The sequence below is a fragment of the Podarcis cretensis genome (genome assembly GCF_951804945.1).
Source record: "Podarcis cretensis genome assembly, chromosome: 10".
Lineage (NCBI taxonomy): Eukaryota > Metazoa > Chordata > Lepidosauria > Squamata > Lacertidae > Podarcis > Podarcis cretensis.
In genome coordinates, this window is record NC_137179.1 from 32528100 (window position 1) to 32535050 (window position 6951).

The following is a 6951-nucleotide window of genomic DNA, read 5'->3' on the forward strand; positions in this document are numbered from 1 at the left end:
GTCCCAGGGGGAGGTTACCGTGGGGCGAGGTCCAGGACCTGAGTCGAGGGTCGGCAGACAGTCCTCCTTGGGCGAAGCGGGGTCCACAGAGGGAAGCCGGGCAAGGACAGGAACTCTGGGGGAAACAGGACTGGATGCTGGCCGAAACAGCTCATCAATGACGTTGCTCCTGCAACCTGGGACTGGGCTGACTGGCCTTTATCTTCTCTGAGGCCAGGGCCGGTCCCGGCCCCCAGGAGACCCGCCTCTCCTGGCCTTAAGGTGAGCACTCCTCCTGGGAGAAACCAGTTCCCTCCGCCTCTCTGCCCTGAGCCTCTGCAGCTCAGGAGAGGCTGGAGGGTAACTGGACCCAGGGGGAGACTCACCTTCCCCTGACAGGGCTGGGAGAGGCGCACCTGTAAGCACTGAGTCCTCAACCACCTCCGGAGCCAGAGTGGATTCACCTGGTGCCTGCTCCTGAGGATCCGGCACAGGTGCGGGCGCTTCAGAATCAAGGCCCTGCCCCAGTTCAGCCGGCCCTGGAGGCGGGGACTCCTGTGCAGGCTGGGGTTCCTCCGATTCAGCCTCTGAATCGGATTCCCAGGCCATCACCCCTAACATGGGAAAATAAGGCCGCTGTTTCAGCATCCCAGGGATATAGAAATTTATTGGGTTGTAAATTAAAAGAAACCTATCATGTAAAACAAAAACAGGAAAACAGGCCGACAGTGAGCCATAGAATTTTGGAAGGAAGTTGGAGGGAGAGGAAAATTAAGTAAAGCAAGACAGGACATTGGTCTGTTTCAGTACCTTAGATTTCTTAACGACCTGGAAGGGATTGTGGTTTGGGATTAGCTCCCTCCCCTCTTCTTGGGAAGATTTTTTTGGAGGGGAGATGTTTCCCTTTTCCTACTGTCCAGAAACATCTCCCTGATAATACTGGCAACAAATAAGGCGCTCAGGTTCAGGGTGGGCAATGTGTTCCAGGGGAAAGGTAATATACCCATTAGAATCTGCAATATTTGTTCGGAGGGCAGGGGCTTGGTGTTATACAAACACAGGAAACTGGGAATAGTGAAGCAACAGGTTGAAGTTGGACTAAAGGATCCTTCAGGTATTCCTTTCAGTGCCATGATTCTAATTATAAAGAGGTTCTGAGTCAGTGGGAGCAAAGGGTATTGGAAAGCCACTTGGTAAGATCTTCGCCCAAACATGTCCTTGTGTTAGTGACGGTTGTCACCTCAAACTTCTACCACCTTCGTGAATAGACCAAGAAGGAAAGCAGGAAGATGATTCACCTTTTGGTCCCACATCTGGTTAGGGAGAGGGAGACTGGGGAAAGGACAGAGAGAGCTGAGACTCTCTGTAAAAAAAAATCTGATTGTTCCCATAGAAATCTGGTAGTGAGCAGCAAACTTTGGGACAACTGTTGGGGCATCTGATGCTGTGAGTCACCTCTGCTCAACCTGTATATTTATAAATAAATGCAAATATTACAAAATGCCATGAGACTTTTCAAAAGTAACTGAACCTGAATACACTCTTCACTCCTGAAGTTCTCACTGCCTGGAGCATGTGTAGAACAATATTGATGGCTTATATTACATTAGCTGCTCAGTGTTAGTTAACTACAGGTGCCCGAGGGAAAGAATGTGTTGTGCTTCCCATGCCTTTATGTCCTGCCCCACCTGAGCCTATGAACTGCTAACTCAGCACAGGAGCCCATAGGAATGGGCTGTGTTATAATCAGCCGTGTTGTGGGTGTTTATTAGATTTCTGCATCAATCGGACATGCTGGTGTGCTGGTCTGCAGAATCTGCCAAGTCCTTTTGTACTCTCTCTACGACCAAACCAATTGTGACACTAAATAAAAGAAATGAAAGCTGATTTAACGAGATGAGATAATCTTTTTTCCTGTTTTTTTTTTCCAATCCTTCCTTAAGTGCAAACACCATCTGGCTCCCCTAAACTCTGTCAGCTCTTCCAGTCCTGAGGCATTTTTGCTCTTCCTAATTACTGTCATTACACAGTGGGTAGTGATTACAGACGGATGCTGATGAGAGATACCAGAAAGGCCTTGTCCCCCTATAGACTCAGCACCCGGAACCAGCCAGCCTCTTCCCTGAAGTCATTTAAGAGGGGAAAAGAGGGGAGGAGGACTAGAGACAGCAATTTAAAAATTATGAATTCTTGGGAATTTTTTAATATCAGGGATGGTGGGGACCAGATAAGCAAGGCAAGAAAAGCTGGGAGTTCAGGGAATGAAATCAGTGAAGACACAATTTCATCTTTAAAAGTAGAAGAAAAAAACAAGCCAACACTGGCTTTTAAATTTACGGTTACACTGGTATGGATAAGAGGGAACAAATTGAAACGCTTAACATTTCCAAGTAATTAGAAGCTTAGAATTAATTGAGAGAGTCGTATAGCCACACACAGGGAAGGTGAGAGAATTATTTCTAGGAATGAAGTCATCTGCCCCCAAATTGCATGACACTGAATAAAATGTGCATCCTTTGCAAGCTAAAAAAGAGAGGGGGAAATAGCAGAAAATTCATGATTCAGTTTCTTTAATGGTGCTTTACAAGCTTGCTATTTAAGGAGCCCAGTAAGGAGCACATGATTCTGAGGCTGTGATCCTGAGCTCACACTAATACACAGGCAGTTGCCCCTTGCTAATACATGTAACCAACTCCTATAGACCGCTTCTTCCAAAGGTAGCAGGTCCCACTGAACTTCATGGGATTTACTTCTGCATTAATATAGACTGGATTAAACAATAAAAGTTGAAGCAACCCGATATCACATTCACTCCCCTCCCCAAATAACATCTGTGGTGCATTAATACCCCAAGTTGGTATTATTAGTAACTACTCAGGAGCTATAGGGATTAATCACGGTGATAATTAAGTAACTACTCAGGAGCTATAGGGATTAATCATGGTAATAATTAAGCCCACTAGCTGCAAATAAATATATAGCATCAGCTTTATCTCAGCTCTGCTAAATTAGGGTCTTTGTGCAGGGGTGCCGAAAAGAAAGCACTTAATGACCTCTGCTAATACTTATTGGATAGTCAGTCAGTAAATGCAAAGGGGATATCTGGCTACTCCCCTCCCCCACCCCACTCCCAGTGTTTGTATGGGTGCATTGTTGAAATTCATAAATGACTCTTTGGCTATGCTAGTTGGACAGCTCTGTTGGGAATGCAAACTGCTGATGTTAGAACAGTTGCTGAGCCTGCTGTCAGCTATGCAAGAGCTAAAAATTACATAATTTGTGCTCCCCAAGGATATTATTCCTCAGCAGATTACTTCTTTTCTCCTGGCAACCTTCTCCTCTGTAGCATCTCCTTTATCCAGCTGCTGGACAAGTGATGGACACACAAACGGTACCTTTTAAATGAAGGATGGCATTGCACAGGTTGAACTGGCATCAACCTTGCTGATCAAATTATGTCTATGCCAGAAAAATATGTCTGTGTCAGTCAGTCTGCAGTTAGGATTCTGTGCCACTGTCAGCCCTTTTAGGGTGGGGGCAAGTAAGTGTTTGGGCAGCATGAGGAAGCTCTGTCCACTCTTCCCTTCCAAATAGATTTCCCCCTTACATTCCAAAGTATTTCATTAACCTAGAATAGTGGTGAGGAAACTTTTTGGCTCAGAGAACCAGATCACTACCAGTTCCCACCCCCTGAAGGCCAACTTTCACAGTTCCTCTCGCCTGTCAAATGTTCCTTGTGCCATGTTTCTCAAACACCTGACAGCCCGCTGTCCCCATTTCCCTCCCTTGATAGATAAGAGCAGTCACCAAGATCTTTGCTGATTACAGTTATAATAATAATAATAATAATAATAATAATAATAATAACAATAATAATAATAATAGGGCCAGAGGCCTCTCTACAGCCTTGGATGGTGGCCAATCCGGACACACACAAAAAAGCCAGGAGAAATCGGTCTAAAACCAGTCAGGTACCAATCACAGTGCTGAGCATCTCTACCTGAGAAACTCTTTTCGTGAGGCATGTGGTAAAAGAGTGCCACCTGGTGACAGGAGGGCACCTTCTGATTAACAGCGTGTAAGAACCAAAGCAGAGCCCTGCTGGATCAGGTCAAAGGCCCATCGGGCATCCTGTTCTCACAGTAGCAACCAGACGCCTATGGGAAGCTTGCAAGCAGGACCTGACTCTTCCCACTCTGTAATCACATTTGCTCCCCATTTTTCCTCTGAAAGGGGCCACATAATACCCACACTGCATCTGCAAGAATCATAGAATCATAGAATCATAGAGTTGGAAGAGACCACAAGGGCCATCGAGTCCAACCCCCTGCCAAGCAGGAAACACCATCAGAGCACTCCTGACATATGGTTGTCAAGCCTCTGCTTAAAGACCTCCAAAGAAGGAGACTCCACCACATTCCTTGGCAGCAAATTCCACTGTCGAACAGCTCTTACTGTCAGGAAGTTCTTCCTAATGTTTAGGTGGAATCTTCTTTCTTGTCCGCTTCTCTGGAGCAGCAGAAAACAACCTTTCTCCCTCCTCTATGTGACATCCTTTTATATATTTGAACATGGCTATCATATCACCCCTTAACCTCCTCTTCTCCAGGCTAAACATGCCCAGCTCCCTTAGAACTCAAGAGTTTAGTGTGACAGCACCAGCACTCCGACATTTTCATTTAGACAAGCCTACCCAGGTGTTTAGAGATGCGGGTGGCGCTGTGGGTAAAACCTCAGTGCCTAGGACTTGCCGATCGTATGGTCAGTGGTTCGAATCCCCGCGGCGGGGTGAGCTCCCGTCGTTCGGTCCCAGCTCCTGCCCACCTAGCAGTTCGAAAGCACCCCTAAGTACAAGTAGATAAATAGGTACTGCTTTATAGCGGGAAGGTAAACGGTGTTTTCGTGCGCTGCGCTGGTGCTGGCTCACCAGAGCAGCTTCATCACGCTGGCCACGTGACCCGGAAGTGTCTTCGGACAGCGCTGGCTCCCGGCCTCTTAAGCGAGATGAGCACGCAACCCCAGAGTCGGTCACGACTGGCCCGTACGGGCAGGGGTACCTTTACCTTTCACCCAGGTGTTTAGAAAGTTTGTATGAGTTTTCATTTGTTCTAGTCTGTAGTCTGTTCTATTGTGGTTTTAACTTTCTGTAAGTTTTTAATTACGGTTGCAATTTTTTAAGTGATAATTGTATTGTTTTATCTTTTTTGTAATCCACTTTGAGGGTTTTCTCGACAATCAAATGGTATGCAAATTTTATGACATAAATAAAATTAATAAAATTAATAAAATTAATAAAATTAATAAAATTAATTATAATAATAATAATAATAATAGATGACCCAGGAGACCCATTGCCAGTCAGTGTAGATTATGCAGGGCTAGATGGAGCATTAAAGACGGCTCCTAAGTCTGTATGTTCCTAACCCTGAAATTCACCTACTGGAGTCAGGTGTGTGTACACATTGCCTCTGAACACATGCTTATCTCAGGTACTTATTTTCAGAACCTGAATTGAACTCATAGAAGTCCTTCCCCACAAAAATTCACTCCTGGCTCGCACCCCCAGGGTAAACCTTGCTGTTTGTTTGTTTGTTTCAGCAGCCTAATTTAGAAAATTTCATAGCTGCTGCTGCTGCTAAACCACTGGAAGTCAGAAATCTTGCCAATTTACCACATACTGCCTAGAGATCTACTGTAAGATTCCTTTCTTTGCACCAAAGCAATCCATTCACTCCTAACAACAGAAGATCTGTTTGGAGCCACATTCAGAGAAAGCAAAATGCTCTATTCATGCTGTGGGGTTTTGTGGATGTTGTTGGGGGTTTTCTTTTGCAGTGAAAAGATTTGCCTTCTCTCCCCGCCCCCCTCGCCAACCCCTCCATCTATCACTGGGATTTTCTAAGACTCTTCTTGTGTTGCAAATCAGCACAAGCCAGGTAAGATTTCCCGCCTCCACCCCCCAAGCAGAGAAATTAATAATGTATTCAAACAAACACAATACAGACTCTGTCTTGAAAGGGGAGGTTTTTGTCTTGTTCATGAAAGGGAACTGGGGAAAAAATGTCAGTGAAAACTTACTCAGAGAGATGAGAGCAGCTGTCACCACGCTCACCTCCCCGACCCTAGACAACACACACACACACACACACACACACACACACACACACACACACACAGGGACCATGAGGTGATCAGAGTCACATTAACAAACACTTCCTGGCAGGATAGTGAGAAGAAAACAACAGAGGCTTGTGACAGGCTGTTAGCATGTCTGGGACAAAACTAGCAGACCTCCTGGCAATCCAATCAATCTTGCATTTACCAGGCGCCCAAAGACAAACATTCCTATCCACACATATTTATATATTGTTTACTTTATTAATTTATTTGTCCTCCACATGAATCTCATAGAGGTTTATATAAAAACAACTAGAAACAAAATTTTAAAAGTACAAAAGAAGAAGAACAACGAAAGGCAGGTTTTAAAGCAATACAGAACAAGCACCACAGGTAGAGGCCTTTTTGCCCAGTTGGAGAAACCTGTTGAAATGAAAACACCTTCAATTGTTTTTGTCAGAACCTAAGAGTAGCCTCTGAAGCTGAGGCTCCAATACTTTTGGCCACCTCATGAGAAGAGAAGACTCCCTGGAAAAGACCCTGATGTTGGGAAAGATGGAGGGCACAAGGAGAAGGGGACGACAGAGGACGAGATGGTTGGATAGTGTTCTTGAAGCTACCAGCATGAGTTTGACCAAACTGTGGGAGGCAGTGGAAGACAGAAGTGCCTGGCGTGCTCTGGTCCATGGGGTCCCGAAGAGTCGGACACGACTAAACGACTAACAACAAGAGTAGCCTCCTGGATCAGGCCATCTGCTCCAGCATCCTGTTCTCACAGTGGCCAACCAGATGCCTATGAGAAGTCTGCATGCAGGACCCCAGCACGAAAGCATTCTCCCCTCCTGTGGCTTTGAG

The 6951-nt window shown here is 45.5% G+C and overlaps 1 long non-coding RNA gene across 1 annotated transcript in view; it reads left to right on the top strand.

The window, feature by feature from the left end:
- The window catches only part of LOC307225803, a 146365-nt gene that overhangs the window by 41451 nt on the left and 97963 nt on the right, over nt 1-6951 (top strand). The gene's annotated exons all lie outside the window — the stretch shown is intronic.